At 45.1% G+C, this 22,418-nt stretch overlaps 1 protein-coding gene across 9 annotated transcripts in view; it reads right to left on the reverse strand.

Annotated features, from left to right (window-relative positions):
- Positions 1-22,418, reverse strand: part of MAPK10 (mitogen-activated protein kinase 10) — a 413,215-nt gene that overhangs the window by 196,176 nt on the left and 194,621 nt on the right. The window contains exon 1 of one of the 9 annotated variants that reach the window (XM_084860217.1): positions 16,249-16,417. The exons of 7 other annotated variants lie outside the window; for them this stretch is intronic. The gene's annotated coding sequence lies outside the window, so the exon portion shown is untranslated. Of the gene's footprint in view, positions 1-16,248; positions 16,418-22,418 lie in introns of those variants that run through there. One more of the 9 variants, XM_084860220.1, reaches the window with a different exon arrangement.

The raw sequence follows: 22,418 nt of genomic DNA on the forward strand, positions 1-22,418 counted from the left end.
ATCAGATTCGTCTGGCAGGATTTGTTCTTGACAAATCCATGTTGGCTCCGAGTAATCACTGCATTGTTTTCAAAGTGCTTACAGATGGATTGCTTTATCATCTGCTCCAGAATTTTCCCAGGGATTGATGTCAGACTGACTGGTGTGTAATTCCCAGGTTCCTCTTTTTTGCCCTTTTTGAAGATAGGGACAACACTAGGCCTCCTCCAGTCATCTGGCCCCTCACCCGTCCTCCATGATTTCTCAAACATAATAGACAGTGGTTCTGAGAGTTCTTCTGCCGGTTCCTTTATTACTCTAGGGTGCAGTTCAACTTTGGTTGTCTGGGACTTCTGGGACTAGTACCAGGAACCCATGGCTTGTTTGCCTCCTCACCCTGAGGTATCTCTCAGTATCCTCTCATTAATTTCTCCCCTATAAGAAAATGGTAGCAATTCACTCCTATGGGGAGAAGTAAGTAAGGGTACACACAATGCCTCCCCTGCCCTGTGCGTTCAACCAACATGTGAGAGTGTACCATTTCAGGTTGTGAGTTCTGATGATGCCCTGGGATGTAGCTTGGGCTTCAGATTTCTGCCAGGGATCAGATCTTGAGCAGGGTTCAGCTTGGGTCAGGTTTCTCGGGAATCAAGGCAAAAGAGATCAGCTCCACAGAAGGCTGCAAGTGGTGCTGGAGCTGGAAGCCACACAGGACTGTTTGTATATTGGCCTAACAAAAAGCACAGCAAGGCTGAGGCTTAAATAGGAAGTTACCAGGCTCTGCCTCTACTTTTCCTTCCGCTTTGACCCTTAAATGGGCTTGGTCTGTTTTAGCAGCCTCAGGCTGCAGTGACATGGGAGTGGTTGTGGCACGCTAGTCTCCTCGTGGCTTGAGTCCTCAGAGTCTGAGGACGGTCGGTAATGGAGCCTCCTCTAGCCCCCTTGGAGAACTGGGGTCCTTGTGGTGCTTTCCATTGGCTGAGTCGTCCCCAACTGAATCTGGAGCCTCTTCTAAGGATGAGGGCCCGAGATCCTGGTCCATGATAGAGGGTACAGCAGGACCAAGCTGGCTGCCCATGCGCCTCTGTGCCAAATGACCATATTTGCCAGCAGCCAGATGTTGGCCTTCAGTGAATATGACCCTTATGCACGTGGGAACCTATGGGCTTACAGATGTATGCAGGTAGAGCTTTTCCATGCGATGGGGAATCCTGGACCAATCAGTAGCTGTACAGAAATACATCCCTACGCAAATAGGGCCCTTTCTCATCTAGGGGGTGGCTGCACGGTCAGCCAGCGTGGCAGAGGCATGGCCAGTCAGTGTGATCCCACACCTCCCCTCACATCTGTGCATAGGGCTTCTCGACACAAAGAGGAATCCTGGGCCAATTGTGGTTAGGGACACAGGAAGCTGCCTTTATACCAAGTCAGGCTTTTAGTCCATCTACCCCCGTATTGTCAACTCTGACTGGCAGCAATCCAAACAGGATTCTTCCCTATCCCTACCTGGAGAAGCCAGAGATTGAGCCTGTGCTCTACCACTCAGCTATAGCCCCTCCCATCATCATCATCACACTTATACCCCACCTTTTTTCCTCTTGAAAGGAACCCAAAGCTTACACGGTCCTCCTCCTCCTCTCCAGTTTATCCTCACAACATGCCTGTGAGGTAGGCTAGGCTGAGAGTCAGTGACTGGCCCAGTGAGCTTCATGGTCGAGTGGGAACTAGAACCCGGGTCTCCAATTTCCCAGTCCAACACTCTAGCTGCTACACTACACTGGCTCTCACATATGGTTCCTCTTTGCATAGCAGAGCCCTACGCATGTATATCCCTCCCACATAGGATCTCTTCTCTCCAGTCTGGGAGATGTGTGGTGAGCCAGCACAGAGGGGCATGGGCAGGGCAGCCAGCATGATCTTCCCCCCACCCAACACATGAAGGCTCAACATTTGAACAATCCTATAATCACTGCACTTGGCAAGGAGGACAGGGCTCTGATGCTGGTATCCCAGCACAAACAGATTACACATATGCACACCCTGTGCCCATCACAATGACAAGGATTTTTGTCAAATCATAGAGTTGGAAGGGGCCATTTAGGCCATGACGTCCAACCCCATGGTCAGTTCAAGAATCAAGCTGAAAGCATCCCTGAGAGATGGCTGTCCAATTTCATCTTGAATGCCTCCAGTGTGGCATTCAAGTGGCAGTTGGTTCCATGGTCTGATTGCTCTGACTGTTAGGACATTTTTCCTGATGTTCAACTGAAATCTGCCTTCCTGTAACTTAAGCCTGTTATTTTGTGACCTACAGAGAAGAGGTTGCAGCCTTCTTTTGTGTGACAGCCCTTTAGGTACTTGACATGTGCTATCATATCCCCCTTCAATCTTCTCTTCTCAAGGCTAACCATACCCAGTTCCTTCCAACTTTCCTAATAGGACATAGTTTCTAGTCCTCTGATCATCTTTGTTGCCCTTTTCTGAACCTGTTCCAATTTATCTGAATCCTTCTTAAAGTTCAAGTTGTTTTGATGTAGTGATGGCCACCAATTTGGATGGCTTTAAAAGTTATTTCATGTCCTACAGTCTTGGATGACAGAGAACAGGGAGCGGCCCTCTTAGGTACTTAACAACCCTTTAGGTACTTGAAAAGTGCTATTGTATCCCCGCTCAGTCTTCTCTTCTCAAGGCTAACCATACTCAGTTCCTTCCATCTTTCCTTGTAGGACTTAGCTTCTAGTCCCCCGATCATCTTTGCCACCTTTCTCTGAACTCGTTCCAATTTATATGAATCCTTCTTAAAGTGTAGTGTCCATTGTGCTAGAATTCAGTCTCCAGAAGTTTGATATTGAACCACTGTGAACCAAACCTTCTAGGAACTAATCTCCGCTAGACCATTTCACTGACTCACCATCTGTTTTCCTCCAATATTCACTGTTCTCTCTCCTCATTACAATCCTATTGAAATCTCAACTCTGTAATTGATGCCTTAAGTATATGTATAATTAGTATATGAATACTTTTCTACGAATATATTTGCAAAGGAATAATAATCATAACCACTGCTATATATTGCTATATTTTAATGCCATAGTAATTCATTTTCATAAAATCTCCCCCCAATGTCACAAGGCTGTTTTACTACATGAATAAATACTTTATGTTTAATTGTGGAATAGCTTCTATTTAGGCCATGCACTGAGGAATAAAACTTTGTTTTTACTATAAAATTAGCAATTGTTCACCATGAAGACATGTGGCCCTGTTAACATAAATTGTGTAAACACATAAAAGATGCAGTATTTATTAATACACACACATTTGTACACATTAATATATAATGTGTATATCTATATAGCTGAAAAGATACATATTAAAATTGCAATTTTCCATACATTTTCTTGAGAGAAAGTCCCATTGAGACTCAGTTGGGCTTATTCCTGTGCAGGAAATTCTAGCACAGAAGAATAGCAAGGATATAATGCCTGTACCCACAAATATGCGATATTTTATCTACCTCTCTGGTTGCACCTATATATACACATATTAACACCCCACGGAATATTTCAAATGTCATAGATGACACACACATCTATATTTTTGTAGATTTTTAAAAAATATATAATTATTTATAACATGCATGAGATCAATAGCTGCAAGTTTAATCTGTCATTAGCTACTTATTTTCTCTAGTGATTTGTGGCGTATTTGTTTAAATTCAGAAATTGAGGTTTCCATACAACTTAGCTCCACTTTACTGCAGAAATATAAACTGAAGTGCTGGCTGTTTCCAAGCTGATTGGTTCATTCTGATATGAACTGGAATTTGCTATATATCTGGGAGATCACTCAGGAAAAACCCAGGATATATTCACAACTAACATTATTCACCAATTTGTTGTTTGGATTTTGAAGTTAGCAATTTTCAGTGGCGCTGCGAATTACGAATGGTGCATGCGAGTTTAATTACCAGGTTTCCCTGTAGTTAACATGAAAGGGGCAACTGGGAAAGAGACAGGTTCTGGCTTCCGTGTTTTACTGGAAAGAAGCCCGACGGCCCATTTAAGAAACACCGTCAGGGGCTCCATATGTTGCACTGGTAGACAAAGCATTCAGAGCTAAGGTCTACCCTAGCAAGCTTCCATGGGCTGGGTATACTGGGCCTCAGAGCCCAGTTCAGGCACAGACTGTACTTGGGGTATGCCATAGCTCAGCGGTAGAGCATAAGCTTCGCATGCAGAAGCTACCAGGTTCAGGCCCCAGCATCTCCAAGTAGGGCTGAAGTAACAGTCAGAATAGCCAATACTGGGTTAGGTCATAATGCATGACCTTTTCAGCCTCAGGGAATGCATGTGATGCTGGCTCATGCCGGCAGGCATGACACGGATACAGCAGTGAGGAAAGCTTGATCTATATAAGGATCGTCAGGGGAGGGATGGCGAGCCTTCTCTCCACCCCCTCCCCGAGTGATCTTGATACAGACTGCTTGAGGAAAGAGCAATCCATATCAGGTTCGCCAGGAGGAGGGATCTGGTGGCAGAGAAAGGATTAAAGTTCCCCTATCCCCACACTGGTGGGGGAGGGGATCCCTACCTGGATTAGGGCTGATCCCTCTCTGGATTAGGGCTGATATTTATTTATTTATTTATTTATTTATTTATTTATTTATTTTTAAAAGCCTTTCACACAATTGCTAACTGCATGAATGGCATCTCTTTTAGTCTGGCTCTTAAATATACCACCTGTGAGCATTGTTCTCGTGTACACACTGGAAAGAAGACATTTAAAATCATATGTTTTAGCCAGAGAGGAGAGACAAGAAAATGCAAAAAAGAAAAAAAAGCTATTCTAAAAGTTTCACTTGTGGCAAAAGGGTCTACCCTGTTACCCAAAGGGTGATGGCAGCAGGTCTCACACAGGCCTAATGCCTCTGTAGGCCCAACACAGATGTAACTATCTTGGTCCAATAAACCATGGTTTATCTGACTGAGAATAAATATTGTGCCTGCACACTCCCTCTGACATTCATTTCCCACCTCTGCTTTCTTGAGCGCTGTAATACAAAACATCTGGGGTTTGTTAAACCACAGTTTCCTGTTACATCTAAACTGGGAAATTGTAGTTAATTCTCTAACTACAAATCAGATATCAAACAAGGATCAGCTCTTTGGGCTGAAATAGTTACATCTGAACTGCGCCATAATGTTTTTGTTTTGTTTTTTACCTCCTAACCATGAAATACACATGCTTGTACACTTCTTCTTACCCCCTCCACGTGAATCCCTCTTCTCCATGTTGTGGTTTAATAATGCTGAAGCATTACATCTGTACTGGTGCTACGCATGGTTAAAGAAAACCAGGGTTATAACTAGAGTGTGAAATCACAGGTGGCATTAACCATTATATTAAAATTATAGCTAATGCAGATGTGATGCTACACCATTGCTAAAGCAAATAGTGGAAGGGAGAGGAAAGGAGGGGGGAGCGTGTGAACCCACAGCAAGGTCCCAGTCTCTTAGCCATGGTTAAGATATCAGGAACTTTATATCTGCACCAAGGCACAGCCTGGCTCTCTCCAGAATCTCAGCAATTCTTTGCCTAGCTTCAGCACAGCTAACTGTAATCAATCCCTGGAAGGCAGGATGACTTACCAGTGCTGCAAAATTGCAAAGGTAATCCATCACTTCTACTCACCTTGAGACCTAGCAATATATAGCAAAGCTTACACCGTGAGAATACAAGAAACCCAAGGCAGCTCCACTAGGTGTAGGGTTTTTATGCTAAGCAAGGACGTTGTATCAAAGATGCTATTTTATGTGCTACAAGCATGTTTGAAGACTATTTACAAAATGTGAACAAATACCCTGGGAGCCTGATACAGCTCTCCCTTAACATTTACGGATATCATATCAAACCGTTATGGGAGCCTCATGTAAGGCAATTTAAATCCAATTTCTCTGGTCCCTGTTCCTAGGGCTTTCCCTGCTGAGGGAATGTGGATTGACTCCTTGTTCTTTAGAAGAGACATGATGATCTATAAGAATACTCAAAAAATATCACAGCATCAAGCACCCTGAAAAAGTTTCTCCCACCCCAACTTTATGCTTCATTGCTAGGGCAATGGGAAATGGTGGCGATTTACTGCTGAATATCGGCGGCAAGTTGCTGCTATTTCCCATTGCCCTAGCAAGCGCTACTTCAGTTGTGCAAGCATTGGTTTACACTTGCACAACATCATTGACACTATCGCTGGGGCACAATTGGATATACTACCCTCTGTGTTGCAACTGAAAGGGTTCGCTCCCTTGTTTCCTCTCGCCTTCTGCATGAAATGAGAGGGGTGGTTAGGCCCAGGGGAGGAAATATGCAAGTTGGAGGTCTGCTCCCAATCTTGCCACAGATAGAGCTGCAAAGCCAAAAGTAGCAACTCAACGGGCCATAGAATATTAAGCATAATGGAAATCTTGATGGACGCCTTAATTCAGAAAGTGGATGGGGAAGCAGACCAGCTTTAAAAACATGGTACTTAAATCTGTGAATGGAAAGATGCTTTGTGAAAACCCAGTGATGTGACTGGGGAAAAAATCCATTTCATATCATCTCTGGTTTAATATGTTCTTGAAATTCTCTCTTGGCAATACTTCTGAATCCCTTTCTGGTGAAAAGTCCAGGGCTGTACTAAAAGACAAATCTCTCTTTCCCTCCACCCCTTCAGCCTGCGTATTGCAATTTTAATAAGCTCTGCCCCCGAAGGTCATTTTGTCAGCACTGTTAACGTGCCCATCATATCAGGGCAAATAAAAATCCTTCCTACTAAAGGAACTTAAGGCCAAAATGGAGAACTTTATTATCACAGATAAAACAACGGCTTATAAAAGTGCTGGCCAGCAATTTGTAAAAGCTATTTCTCCTAGATTATGATTGGGGGACATGCGCTCTTTAGGTGAAAACAAATCCAAACTCATCTTGTCCAGGTTAGAGTAGTTTGGAGGTTGGGCCATATTCGATAATGCAGATTTCCCCGAAACTTTTCTAATCTTTCAGTAAATGCATGCCCCATTCCTCTGGGGCTTCCACTAATGCTTTAAGATTCATGGGCACATCTAGAGAGCCACAGTAATCATAAGCAATTTCTCTTCTCTTCTCTTTTTTTGCGACAGTCTTACTTTTCCTCTTTCCTACCTTATTATCCACCCAGTGAGCAGCCTTCTTGGGTTGGGATGGAAATACTCTAGCCAGTACACCACACAGCCCCACTCTGTGGCCATTTTCTCAAAATACATAGATGATGATGATGAAGAAGAAGAAGAAGAAGATGATGATTACATATATATCCCACCTTTTTTCCACCAAGGAACCCAAGGTGGCCTGCACAATCCCCCTTCTCTCTGCTTTATCCTCACAAAAACCATATCCTTTTCATGTCAGTCCCTTTCAAAGTCACATGTATATAGCAATTTAGTTAACTCCAGGTTTACCATAGGACATTTGCTGATACAAATTAAGGGAGCAGTCCTATGGCCGCTAGTCAGCGGCTAGACAGCCAAAGGATATCTGGTTTTCCAGGAACCAACCTCCCCCCACTTCATGCTCAGAAGAGGAGCATGGAGTGGCCAAAACAGGGCATTCCAGGGGGTGATCTGGGGCAGGGAGGGCGGAAATGCTGGTGTGACACATCCAATGTGTCCTCCGGCAGCCTCCTTCCCTACTCTACCTTCCTGCGACTAGACAGCTGATATCAGCTGTCTAGCCAAAAATGAAGGGAAGGAGATGCATGTAGGGAATGATCCCCTCCATGCTTCTCCTGCCCTGCATTGGATAAGCGGTCACCTCCGAGTTAGGAGGCGGCCGCCTATCCGCATAGGATTGCAGCCTAAGAGACTTCTCGATCTCTGTGCAGTTCATGCAGGGTTCAACCTCTATAGGAGGAAGAGTGAAATCCAGCCACACATCCCCATATGTAATACATTCTCTCATATACATACAGAACCACACACACATACACACACCTCCAGAAATCCTGCTGAACAGGAGTTACAGAGGTGAATTGGGACACATTTGGTTATGGAGAGTAAAGGAAAAGCAGCAGAGAAAAGCTCGTGAGGATAACATTGTGGGATGGGCTGAGGGAATGCTGAATCAAATATGCAACTACTTTTGAAATGCAGATTCCTGCATCTAACAACCTTATACAGTTGAAATAAGTAGGGAAGGCGGTTAGAGATAGAATGGGTTGATTGCCACCCTTATTTAAAGCATGTATATATGAAAACATGCCGGACCCAACATGGCATGGCTGAGGTGTAAATGCATCCTGACATTTTTGTTTCTTTTGCTAAAAGAAGCCTTTGGGTCAGAGCAGGGGGCTCTAATTTACATTATGGCCATGGTGCTGGAAATGGGGTTTAAGGCCTTGAAACCTGTCTATTTAAGTCAATTAAGTAGTTAGTGATCAGTCTGCCATGTCTTAGGCATGGGAAATACTACATTTCCAGTGGATGAGGGCATATAGATTAACCTTAGAGCAAGTTTAAGCAGCATCCCATTGGCCACAATGGCCAACCATTGTGCCAATGGAAAGCCCACAACCAGGGTGTGAATGCAATCATAGTTCTACCCCACCAGGTTGGGGAAGACTGGTATTTTTTTGTCATTGTTCTACCAGCCTTTCCCAATCTGGTGCCTCCAGATGTTTTAGACTACAACTCCCATCCTCCCTGACCATGGACTATGCTGGCTAGGGCTGTTGGGAATCATACTCCAAAACACCTGGAGGGCACCAGGTTGAGAAAGGCTTCCACTGCATTTGGAACTTGCATATAGCCACCCTATAACAGGTATCAGTAGAACTGTCCTCTGTAGGGTGGCCACTTATGAACCCATCAAAAATGAGGAAATGCATCACGAAGAGGAAGAGCATTTGCATTAAAAATAGGAGACAGAATTGCATAAGATTTGCCTATGCTAATTACATGTATAGATTAGGGATGTCTGTCACTGGGAAACCTGGTTCCTTTCTCTCTCTCTTTTTTGCCTTGATGAATTCTGTGGTGCATATGACTCAATTTGCTTTTGTGAGCTGAGCTGTGTGGGCAGTTCCCCAAACTCCAGGAACTTTTTTTGAGTATTTTTTGCAGGTCCTGCAATTTGCACAAATTTCTGAGCAATTTGTGCAAATTGCTCAGAAATGTGCACAAATCACAGCCGAATTTGCACATATTGCTCAGAGATGTGCACAAATTGCAGCCGAATTTGCGCAGATTGCTCGGAGATGTGCGCTAATTACAGCCAATGTTGCACAAATTGCTTAGAAATGCACACAAATTACAGCCAAATCTGTGCAAATAGCTCAGAAATTTGCACAAAATGCAGAACCTGAGGCAGGAATGCACAAAATGCCTGGGAAATCTGCAAACTGGCGTGACTCACTGCAAACTGAGTTGGGCGCCACTGAGGGAACCAAAAACAAGTTTGGGGGGGCAAATCTAGGAAAATTTGTTGAACTCCTCTGCACAAAATGGATTTCTCCACCAATAGATACAAATTCAGAAATTACTATTAAAATTTAAATAGGAATTCAGTACATCTCATCATAGAGCAGAAAACTGTGACCTGTGTGCCTGCCTGCTCAGGCTGCTGCCCAGGTGCTCACTGTTGATGGGGCAACAGTTCTTATGGCTCTTTATCTTTAAACCAAACTTGGACTGGGCAGCCCTTCAAATAGAGGATGCCTTCAAAATAGATGACAGTTGTCTAGCAGCACTTCGATAGAGGACTGTGCTCTGCAAAAGTGGACACATGGCCACTCTATGTGAATTGGTGAGAGCTGTGTGCAAATGGCCTCTTGAAATTATCCACCTTACTTGTGGGTAGAGAAATTTGGGGGACAATTTCACCAAATTTCTCCAGGCAGAGGAGAAATTCTCAACAGTTTCTGCCAGGCAGGGCTCCCCATTGGCTGGGCTTGTAGCACAGCTTCTTTCTTTTTAGGTAAGGGGTTTTGGGGTCTTCGTGCTGCAACAGCATCAACTGTCTTGGCAGGCTGGCCCCCAATTTGCATCCACCACAGTGCAAGTGGGGGAGCATTGAGTCTACCTCCAGGGTTGAGGTGGAGTTCACCCTCTGCCAAAATCTTTCCTCCAATTTCCTGAAAGTTTCCCTTCCCCATGACAGAGGCTTCCATTGCTCTGCCTCTTTCGGGATGTTTTATACTTTATTTTTGTTGTGCATTTGAGCTTGCCTAATCACAGCTCCCCTCCCTGCTGCCTCCACGTCCTAATCTGATGGGAGGAATTACCTCATGGTGCCTTAAACTGGGCTTTAATTGAAGTGTAGGAAGCTGAGGAGGCCACAGGTGGCCAGAGAGATGATTGTACAATGACAAATGGGACACTTGTGCTCACTCCTCAGCCACCTCCTCAGTAAGGTAAGCCCAGGAAACCCAACCCCAACCCATGAGAATTTCTCCGTAATTTCTTCATTGTTGAATTTCTTTTCAAAAGCAATTCCTCTTCTATCAAATTGAATGAGAATGGTCAAAAAAATGTGGGAGAAAATTTTGGCACAACACTAGAATTATTCTAATCTTCTTTAATTGCCACAAATTGTGGCACAAGCCACCAGCAATATTGTGCAGGTATTTGCATATGCAAATTGCCAACACACAGGCACTGTTCTTGTCTATAATGCACATCTTTTAGCACAACTTTTCTTTCACAATGTCAAGGGGTGGGGGGAGGTTGTGTGAAGAAGTTGTTCAGAAACGGAAAGGTATCCAAGATACTCTGCAGGGTTTCCATGGATATCTGAGAAAACTGGGCAGAAAAGAAGAAAATTCCATGGAAATGAATATTTCCATTCTAATCACTGGTATCTTCAAATCTGCACAATCTATATTCTACAAAAGAAAAGAGTTTTTTAAAAGTCTTCCCCTCCTCTTCTTTTTGATGAAAATGATTTCCTCCCCCAGTTCTATTCCTGCAAGCATATATATTGGTTTCTTCTGTATTGCAGCAATATAGAAGTGTCAGTATTAATTCATGGCCATCTGTCTTTGTTTTTTGCTCACCCACTCCACCAAATCCCATACTACTGTGTAATTTATGTACGTGAAGTGGACTCTTTGAAACAAGATACAGGAACAATGTTGCATAGCCAGGGTGGAACGGGTTGTCTGACTGACTTACTAGAAGGAATAGTAGTTGGTATGCTGCATGCCTCTGCCCAACCCAGGGAAGAACAGGTTACAGTTGCACAACAAACTGGCATTCCTGGCCATGGCAAGCAAGACAAAGGATACATTTGCCCTAAATGGGGAGCCATAATGGATAGCTCACTAATGTGTGAATAGGAAGCAATCCTATGGTCCCTAGAAAAAGTCTAGGGGGCCATAGGATGTTTCAGATTCCTGGATCTGATGCCACAGACAGCACTCCGACCTTGGACTCAGGAATCCAAGCTCCCCATCCTCTCCCCTGTCCCCCTGTAGCCAGCACAGAGAGAACTGTGCCAGCTGCCTCTATGAGCTCACAAAGGCAAGCTTGGAAAGAAGGGAAAGGGGGTGGTTCTGTGGGCAGGGAGGGGAGAAGCCCAGGGCGGCAGCATATGAAGAATCCTCTGGCTGCCCCAGCCTCCTTCCCTGTCTCTCCATGGAGCCCCAGCTAGATGGGCAAAATCGCCTGTCTAACGAAAATGTGGGGCGAGAGGAGCATGCAGGTGACAATTGCATCCACGATCCCCCCATCCTGCATAGGATGCCCATTCACCTCTGAGTTCGGAGGCTGATGGGCATCCTCATAGGATTGCACCTTTAATAATGTAGCAGCCATATCGGGGGTCAGACTAAGTAGCCTCATGCAGTCTCATGCTTCATGTTCTTGCTGAGCTCTTGCTCTCTGAAATATATGTTTGTAAGCTGACGAGACACAGGAATTTCTTATCTTGTCAACAAAGGCTAAGGTCATAGTGATATGTATATCATGTTCTCTGCTGTTCTCTGGTTATCATGGCTACCCTATAACCCATTTCTTGTATTATAAACAATGGTGCTAGGAGAAGAAATGTTGAGGACTGCAACCCCACACGGGAGGGAGAGGAGGAGCCGTTTCCTATGTGTCACAATATCTATAAAAACAATGTGCTGATGTAAATCGGGGCTTTTGGCTCTTTGGAAGTGATTCCAGCCATAAAGCACGCACGTTAAATAAAGAGAAAATCTTTTTCCTTCACTCCGTGGTCTCTCTGACTCTGAGTTCTGCAACAATAGCTGTTTTTCCTTGAGAGCTAGAAACCTGCTTTTAAGCCAAAGCGACCAGACCAGATACCATGTTTACACAATGAGTTAATGAATACATGGAATACCTCCTGCTCCAGTTCTACTCTACCCATGCTTTCATCCCTCTCCAAGCCAAAGTGCACCTCTTGAATATTTTTTCCTATAAATGATTTGTTTTATGTCTCCCCTTCAAAGTAAATGTTCAGAAATGCAGATTCTCCCTCACTGATTTTTTAGAAAGGCCATTAAAAAGCATTCTTTTAAAAATGTATTTACGGACAACCCATTCTTGCCCTGACAGTGATGTATTATCTCATTCATATAAAACTACACTTTGGTAGATATTCAGAGTGACAGACAAATAAAAGAACGGCATTCCCCCACCCCCAGTTTAACAACATCAAATCCAAGCAAGAAAATGAATCAAAAAGAATGTACATGAAGAATGCACATTGCACGTCACTGTAATGATAAATGTTCAGCAAGATCGCCACATATGCAAAAGACAGGATTGCTGCATGCAAAATCTCAAGGTGGTTCTCCATCAACGTAATTCAGCATCAGATATTGTACTGAACAGTGACAATAAACACAGTTAGAATGAAAGGGCTGTGAGAAGGTCAGAGTCCAGCTCAATGCTACAAGGCAGGATCTTCCATGTATTGACTTCTCAGAGATTAATCCATACAACCCAGACTGTCACGTATCACAGGGGCAAACCAAGCACACCATATTGCGGCTATAAACAAGAAGATAGGTCTAGGTTACTCAAGTGAGCCAAGCCATCCTTTGTCAAAGGAAGACATGCCACCTAAGTGCTTGCATATTTATTTATCTAATTTATCCCCCACATTTCAACCAAAAAAATGGCACTCAAGGTAGCTCACAAAACAATTTAAAATAGATTAAAACAATAAAACACAATAAAAACAGAACAATAACGGAATATATTAAAAGGTAAATGGTACAGCATCGCAAAACATGGCAATGTGCAAGCATCGCAGAGATGTTTCAAGGGCACCACAAGCAAATATTTAGGGAAAGCAGTGTCAGTTGTGAGACAAGTGGTCAGTCTCTCTACCGAGGGCTGATCTACACTTATGGGTTTTTTTGCTTCCAATGAGGTTTCACCACCCATCTTTCACACTACTCAGTACCCTCCTCGAATTGGAACTGGAATTTCCCGCTTCCGTACTCCCGCTTTCAATACCCTGATATCCCGGTATTTCCCCTTAATGTGCTCTGATTTTCCACCTTCACTACCGTATCTGGTCGTAGTCCCCTCCCCTGCCTGTCCATATACAGCAGTGTTTGTATTTCCCTCCTGTCCTATCGCAGCTCTCGACGGCCCCATTTCATCTTCTGGCTATGGATCACATAGCTTCCTCAGCACTCAATGTTTCCTCAGTAACAAGCAAAGGGCTGGATGTGGGCGCGCTTGTCTGATCTCGGAAGCTAAGCAGGGTCGGCCCCGGTCAGTAGTTGGATGGGCGACCGCCTGGGAATCAGGCTTCCTGCACTGAGCAGAGGGTTGTTCTATCCCTTGAAATGAGACTAAGTTTTACCCCCTCCTATCCCCCGCTTTTTTTTTTTTTTTAATTGAGGCGTTATCTTCAAAGAATCGTGGCTTCTCCATGATTTTTTTCCCTTCTAATTCAGGAATGATCTTCGAAGATTCGAAAATTCAAAGATTTGAAGCTTGAGTGTGAACCGAGCTTGCACATTCAATGAAGCACCACAACAGGGATAATGGGTGAGTGTGGATAATCACATTTTAATGTGTGTGGATAATCACGTTTTAATGTGAGAGTGTTTAACCCGACAGGACACCAAATTCACTGCGATGGGGGGCGCAACATAGATCGGCCCCCAGACTTCCTCCACATTTATCCAGATTTTAAAAAACAGAATAGCCATCATAAATAAGTATTAGCACTCAGTTAATTTGCTAGATTTATGATAACCAGATGGCCATCATTTTAAGAGTGATTGTTTATTCTTTACCTTCACACAATAAAGTGCAATGGATTTCTATGCACTCACACAGACACACACAGACACAAACCCATAATTCAGGACCTCTGGCCAGGGGGCCAAATCTGGCCCTCTGGGATTCCACAGACAGCCATGCCCCCTTCCCCTGGCCCCAAGGTCTTTCCCTCAACCACCAATCGTTTCCCAGCTTCTGTGACATTTTTCCCATTCTAAAAGGTTGACATTAGAGCTGTGCGCCAATGGCTTCTCAAAATTCTCCAGCCCATTTGTGTGCAGAGAAATGCGGGGGGTAGCTTCACCGAATTTCTCCTAGATGAGCAGAAATTCTCCAACAGTTTCTCACAGATAGGGCTCACTGTCGTCAGGGGCTATAGCACAGCTTCTTCCTTTTTTTCCTAAGGGTTTTTGGTTTACCTCACTGCTTCTGTAGGTGGCAACAGCGTCAACTGTGTTGAGGCTTCCACTCTTCTGAGGCAGAATTTTGAACTTCTTTGAGTGGTATTTTTGAGCTTGCCTAATCCCTGCGAAGAGGGTGCTGAGGGTACTTTCTCTCTCTATTACACATCTTTCCATTGCTCTGCTGCCTGCCAGGCCACCTGCACTTCCTGAACTGAAAAAGCCCCATGGGAGGAATTGCCTCATGATGTCTTCCACATGATGGCTTTAATTGAAGTGCAAGAAGCCAAGGAGGCTACAGGCTGCCACAGAGATTACTGTACAGTGACAGACAGGACACTCACGCACACTCCTCAGCCACCCCCTAAGTAAGGTAAGCCCAAGAACCTCAAACCCAGCTCACGAGAATTTCTCTGAAATTTCTCCTCCCTTGAATTTCTTTTCAACAGCCATTTCTTTTCTATCAAATTGAAGGAGAATGGTCAGAAAACATGTGAGAGAAATTTTCAGCATGGCACTAGTTGAAATGCCTCCCCTAAGGCTTAGTTGCTCACAGTAAGAGCTTGAAGCTAAAATGTTCTGGTATTTCTAGTATTTTGGGCCTTACCTCCTTTTGGCTTTGCCCTGCCCCTTTTTGCCTCTGGCCCCACCCACCACTGGAAGGCAGCCCCCAAACCACCTCCAAAATGGAATTCGGCCCTCCCGCTGAAAGAGGTCCTGCACCACTGCTGTAATTGTATAAGAGACACTGCAGCCCTACAACAGCCCCTGTTTAGTCTGGAGCAACATCCATGTATATGTGACATGGGTCATCTAAAGTTCTCTCCCAGTCTCTGCCCCACTTATGATGCCATCAGGCCAAATGCAGTCCACCATGCATTGTGGCCTGCCAGATACTTGACAAAGCCACCCACCTCTTTTTGCTCTCTCAAGCAAGCAGTAAAACATACACGCACACACACACACACACACACACACAGTTTAGTGCATCGGGATCAAAGAACTGCACTACAGTCTGTGTTTGGTTTGGTAGGTCAGAAGCTGTGTAGGCCAGTCATCAATATTCTGTATATAAAAACGGCTGGCACCAATTCTGGATAAAATTTCAGGGCCACCAGTTCCTGCCCAGATAATCTAGTTGCTGTGCAGTAACAACAACAGCAGTAGACCTGCATGAGAACATAAGAAGAGCAGTGCTGGATTCGACCAAAGGTCCATCTAGTCCAGTATTCTGTTCACACAGTGGCCAAACAGCTGTCCATAGGAAACCCACAAGCAGGGGCACAACAGCACCCTCCCACCCATGTTCCCCAGCAACTAGTGTACATAGGCATATTGCCTCTGATAGTGCCTCTGATATAGCCATCAGAACTAGTAGCCATTGATACCTTTCTCCTACAAGAATTTGTCCAATCCCCTTTTAAAGCTATCCACATAGGTGGTCATCACTACATCTTTTGGAAGTGAATTCCATAGTTCGACTATGTGCTGTGTGAAGAAGTACTTCATAGAATCATAGAACAGTAGGGTTGGAAGGGGCCTATAAGACCATCAAGTCCAACCCCCTGCTCAGTGCAGGAATCCAGGGGCCGATCTATACTTACGGGTTTTTTCACTTCCAATGGGGTTTCACCACTCGTCTTTCACACTATGCAGTACCCGCCTCGAATTGGAACTGGAATTTCCTGCTTCCGTGCTCCCGCTTTCAGTACCCTGATATCCTGGTATTTCCCCTTAATGTGCTCTGATTTTCCACCTTTGCTACCGTATCCGGTCGTAGTCCCCTCCCGTGCCTGTCCATATACAGCGGTGTTTGTATTTCCCTCCTGTCCAATCACAGCTCTCAACGGCCCCATGTCGTCTGCTGGCTACTGATCGCATAGCTTCCTCCGCACTCAATGTTTCCTCAGCAACAAGCAAAGGGCTGGAGGTGCACACGCTTGTCTGATCTCGGAAGCTAAGCAGGGTCGGCCTCGGTCAGTAGTTGGGTGGGTGACTGCCTGGGAATCAGGCTTCCTGCATTGAGTAGAGGGTTGTTCTATCCCTTCAAATGAGACTAAGTTTTACCCCTTTGGGCTTTTTTAATTATTAGTATTAAGGCGTTATCTTCGAAGAATCGTGCCTTCTCCATGATTTTTTTTTCCAAATTCAGTCATGATCTTCGAAGATTCAAATCTTTGAAGATGCGAAAATTCAAAGATTTGTTATATTGCTCTAACAGTGAGGACGTTTTTCCTGATGTTCAGCCAGAATCTGGCTTCCTGCCACTTGAGCCCATTATTCCGTGTCCTGCACTCTGGGATGTTCAAGAAGAGATCCTGGCCTTCCTCTCTGTGACAGCCTTTCAAGTACTTGAAGATCACTATCATATCTCCCCTCAGTCTTCTCTTCTCAAGGCTAAGCATGCCCAGTTCTTTCAGTCTCCTTCATAGTGCTTTGTTCCCAGTCCCCTGATCATCTTTGTTGCCCTCCTCTGAAACTTTTCCAGTTTGTCTGCATCCTTCTTAAAGTGCGGTGCCCAGAACTGGACACAGCACTCCAGATGAGGCCTAACCAGTGCTGAGTAGAGGGGAACTAGTACTTCCCGGGATTTGGAAGCTATGCTCCTATGAATGCAGCCCAAAAGAGCATTTGCCTTTTTTGCAGCCATATCACATTGTTGGCTCATATTCAGCTTGTGGTCGACAACAATTCCAAGATCTTTCTCGCTTGTAGTGTGGTTGAGCCACGTATCCCCCGTCTTGTAACTGTGCATCTGGTTTTTTTCCTAGGTGCAGAACTTGGCATTTATCCCTGTTAAATTTCATTCTGTGGTTTTCTGCCCAGTGCTCTAGTCTATCAAGATCACTTTGAATTCTGTTTCTGTCTTCCAAAGTATTAGCTATCCCACCCAATTTTGTGTCATCTGCAAATCAGATCACCATTCCCTTAGGGATGGCGGAGAATTTCTCCCCGAAACTTCGGGGGGCCGAGCGCCAACATGTTCGGCCCCTGAACAAGTTTTGGGAGAAATCCTCCGAACCCCCCCCCACCCCCCGCACCCACCCCCCGGGATGGGACTTACCTTCACCGAATGTCCCTCCCGGTGGCGGGTCCGGCTGGCGGTTCGGCGGGTGTTCGAGTGGGGCGGGAGCGGCAGCCGGTCTTTCGACCGGCTGCCGCCGCTGCCATTGCAATCAAAAAAAAAAAAAAAACGCCCTCTGATAGGCTATGTGACGATTCACGTAGCCTATCACGGCTAGATTTGCAAAGTCAGCCGTGATAGGCTATGTCAATCGTCACGTAGCCTATCACGGGTGACTTTTTTTAAAAAAAAAAGCGCGTACGCTAATGGCGGCCCCCATAGGGAGCCACCATTCCCGTTCCTTATTTGGTCACCGTAGTCTACGTAAACATTTACGTAGACTACAGCGACTAAATAAGGAACGTGAATGGCGGCTCCCTATGGGGGCCGCCATTAGCGTACGCGCTTTTTTTAAAAAAAAAAAGTCACCCGTGATAGGCTACGTGATGATTGACGTAGCCTATCACGGCTGACTTTGCAGATCTAGCCGTGATAGGCTACGTGAATCATCACGTAGCCTATCAGGGGGCGTTTAAAAAAAAAAAAACTTTCGCGTTCGCGGCTGGGCGAGGCGGGAAGCCTCCTCCCCGGCCTGAATTTCGGCCGGGGCGAGGCGGGAAGCCTCCCCCCCCGGCCTGAACTTCGCGGGGGGAGCAGCGAAGCGCCTCCCCCCCACCACGAACGTCCTTCGACGACAGGTAAGGGACTTTCGTCCACCCTTACATTCCCTCCACCTCCTCCTCCTCCAAGTCATTAATACAAATCTGGAAGAGCACTGGGCCCAGGACTGAGCCTTGCAGTACCCCACTCGTTACCTCTCCCCAATTTGAGAAGATCCCATTGAGAAGCACTCTTTGAGTCCGATTCTGTAGCAAACTCTGGATCCACCTGATCATTGTTTCATCTAGCTAGTTTGCTCATCAGGATATCATGGGGCACTTTGTTGAAAGCTTTGCTGAAGTTGAGGTATATTATGTCCACAGCATTCCCACAGTCCACAAGGGAGGTGACCTGATCAAAAAATGTGATCAGATTCATCTGGCAGGATTTGTTCTTGACAAATCCACGTTGGCTTCGAGTAATTACTGCATTGTTTTCAAGGTGCTTACAGATGGATTGCTTTATAATCTGCTCCACAGTTTTCACAGGGATTGATGGCAGACTGACTGGCCTATAGTTCCCAGGTTCCTCCTTTTTACCCTTTTTGAAGATAGGAACAATATTAGTCCTCCTCCCGTCATCTGGCACTTCACCCATCCTCCATGATTTCTCCAAGAAAATAGAGAGTGGCTCTGAGAGCTCTTCTGGCAGTGCCTGTATTGCTGTAGGATGCAGTTCATCTCAAGATGTGAACTCATTCAAAATACTTAGGTGTTCCTTGACCATATGTAGGGATGTCAGAGAATTCCACCACGGATCTCGGGGAGGCCGAATGCCAGCGCATTCAGCCCCCCGAAATCGGTGGCGGAACGGTCTGCCCCCCCCCCCGGGACGGGACTTACCTTGGGCGGATCTTCCTGGTGGCAGCGGCTCCTGCCACCGCCGCCATTTCCAGTTAAAAAACAAAAACAAAAAAACGTGATAGGCTACGTAAAGATTTACGTAGCCTATCACGGCTAGATTTTTAAAAAACACCATGATAGGCTATGTAAATGTTTACGTAGCCTATCACGGCTGATTTAAAAGAAGAAGAAAAAAACGCGCGTATGCAAATGGCAGTGCCCATGGGCGCCGCCATTTGCGTTCCTTATTTTGGCACGTCTTAGTCTATGTAAACATTTACGTAGACTAAGACGGCGAAAATAAGGGGAACGCAAATAGCGTAGCATCATTGGGTTTTTTTTGCGTTCCTTATTTTGGCACATCTTAGTCTACGTAAACATTTACGTAGACTAAGACGGCGAAAATCAGGGGAACGCAAATAGCGTAGATGCTACGCTATTTGCGTTCCCCTTATTTTCGCCGTCTTAGTCTACGTAAATGTTTACATAGACTTAGACGTGCCAAAATAAAGAACGCAAATGGCGGCGCCCATGGGCACCGCCATTTGCGTACGCGCATTGTTGATTTTCTTTTAAATCAGCCATGATAGGCTACGTAAACATTTACGTAGCCTATCACGGCTGACTGCAGGGACGCAAACGGCGGCGGCTATGGCTGCCACCATTTGCGTTCCTGCTAGCCAGCGGCCGGATGTCCGGCCGCTGGCGCAGCCAGCCAGCGGCTCCACAGAATCCCTGTGGAGCAGAGCCAGCCGGCCAGGATTCGGGGGGGAGGGACGGAGTGCCTCCCTCCCTGGCCAGAATTTTGGGGGGAGGGACGGAGCACCTCCCCCCCCCACGAATGTCACCCTTCGAAAAGGTAAGTGACTTTCGTACATCCCTAACCATATGTCTATCAATCTCAAGCTGCAATCCTGCCCCTTCAGCCTGTACTTCACCTTTGCCAGGAGACTCATAGACTCTGTTTTGGGAGAATACTGGGCCAAAGTAGGAACTGAGCACTTCTGCCTTTTCTTTGTCATCTGTTATCATTGCGCCATCCTTATTTAATAGCTGAACCACCATTTATTTCCTCGGACTTTTACTACACACGTATCTGAAGAAAGCCTTTTCGTTGCTTTTAGCATCCCTCGCTAACCTCAGCTCGTTCTCAGCTTTAGCCTTCCTGATGCCATCCTTGCAATTCTGTGCTACCTGCCTATACTCTTCCTTTGTCGCTTGGCCTTCCTTCCACTTCCTATATGTGTGTTTTTTTTTTTCTTTTCAGATCATCTCTAAGCTTTTTGTGAAGCCACAGTGGCTTCTTTTGTCTTCCACCTTTTTTTCTTGTTGGAATTGTTTGTAATTGTGCCTTGAGAATTTCCTTTTTAAAAAACTCCCACCCATCTTCAACTCCTTTTCTCATTAGAGTCACTTGCCATGGGACCTTACTGATCATTGTTCTGAGTTTATTAAAATCAGCTTTCCTAAAATCCAGGGTACGCGTTTGACTACACATTCTGCTTTTGCTTCCTTTAGAACCAAGAACCCAAGTATAACATGGCCACTTTCCCCCAGAGTTCCTGTAACTGTTACTTTATCCACTAAGTCATCTCTGGTGGTTAGGATCAAGTCAAGGATAGCCGATCCTCTACTTCTTTCCTCTGCTTTCCGTAGGAAAAAATTATCAGCAACACAAGTCAGGAATCTCTTGGAGGGGGCATGTTTTGCAGAATTTGTCTCCCAACAAGTATTTAATTGCCCTTTTCTGCACTTTTTCCAACTCTACAATTTCCTTTTTAGTGCAGTGACCAGAACTGTACACAGTGTTCTAGGTGTGGTTGCACCACAGATTTGTATAAGTGGAGTATAATCCTGGCAGTTTTATTTTCAACAACTGCAACAAGAGCCATAGTACAATTTCCTTTGTCCAAGACCATGGCCAGAAAGAATTGCAGAGTGGATCTCTGGCATAACATCCAACTCATGAAGATATTGATCTCTGTATTTTATATTTTATGTTTACGAGGGGATGCGGTATCATAATGTCAATATTGGTTTTATATGTACTGGTGTTATGTTTTACATGCATTCTATATCTGTATTGCATTGACCAATGGTCGATGCAATAAAATAAGCAATGATACCTCCCTGAAGGGAAATGTGATCATCAAGAGAAAAATGTGCCTGTTCACATATTAATTCATGTACATGTGTGCATTTAACATGGTTGTGGAGCCCATGGAAATGTAACCTGCTGGGGCCGTGGTCATGTTCGGATTTTTGAGAAAGTGTTGCAGGCACCTTCACAAAATGGCTGCCATGAGAGGGAGTCATCAAATGGTTGTTGTGAAGTGTGGGCAATCACAAATTTTACTACTGTAACAAAACACCCATTTCACATAAAGGCAAACTGGTGAGTCCAGAAGACAAACATATTCCTTTAAACCCACAGTTCAGTGCTCCAAACACCCATTTCACAGAAAGGCAAGGCAATTTCCTCAAATAACCTCTACATAAATTCTTCTAAAATTAATTCCCTCATATTTATTTCTCCAGAATTGGAAGATCACCTCCAAATCATTTTTCTGCACACACCCCACACTGCCAACACACACACACACACACACACACACAAAAATACCTTTCTCTCTCAGGATCACCACCTTCAAAATGCACACATACACTCTCTCCTCTGGATCACCTCTAAAATCTCTTTTTCTTTTACACACACACACACACACACACACACTCACTCACAGACACATCACCATGCACCCCATTTATCCATCACAGAAATACTCAATAATTAGACAAATCTCTGGAGGAGAAGGGTATCAATGGCTACTAGTCCTGATGGCTATATGCTACCTCCAGTATCAGTGGTAGTATGCCTGTGTACAGCAGTTGCTGGGGAACATGGGTGAGAGGGTGCAGTTGCACTTATGTCTTGCTTGTGGGCTTCCCACAGGCATCTCCTAGGCTACTGTGTGAACAGAATGGAGGACTAGATGGACCCTTGGTCTGATCCAGCAGGGCTCTTCTTATGCTCTTCTTATGCTCTTAGGTCCTCCCTCCCCTGGAGTTGCTCCCCAGTTGTTCTCTCCCCTTGCTGGCTTTCCCAGCCATCTCTTCCCCTGACTTTGTTGATTTTTCCAGCCACCCTGATGCCCTTCTTCTCCCCACCCCACAAGCCCCTCAGTATTATGGATGGGTGAGAATTTCAGTT

Source organism: Heloderma suspectum, chromosome 5, assembly GCF_057233095.1.
Source record: "Heloderma suspectum isolate Gila_16-S chromosome 5, 16-S_ref, whole genome shotgun sequence".
In the NCBI taxonomy this organism is placed as follows: Eukaryota; Metazoa; Chordata; class Lepidosauria; order Squamata; family Helodermatidae; genus Heloderma; species Heloderma suspectum.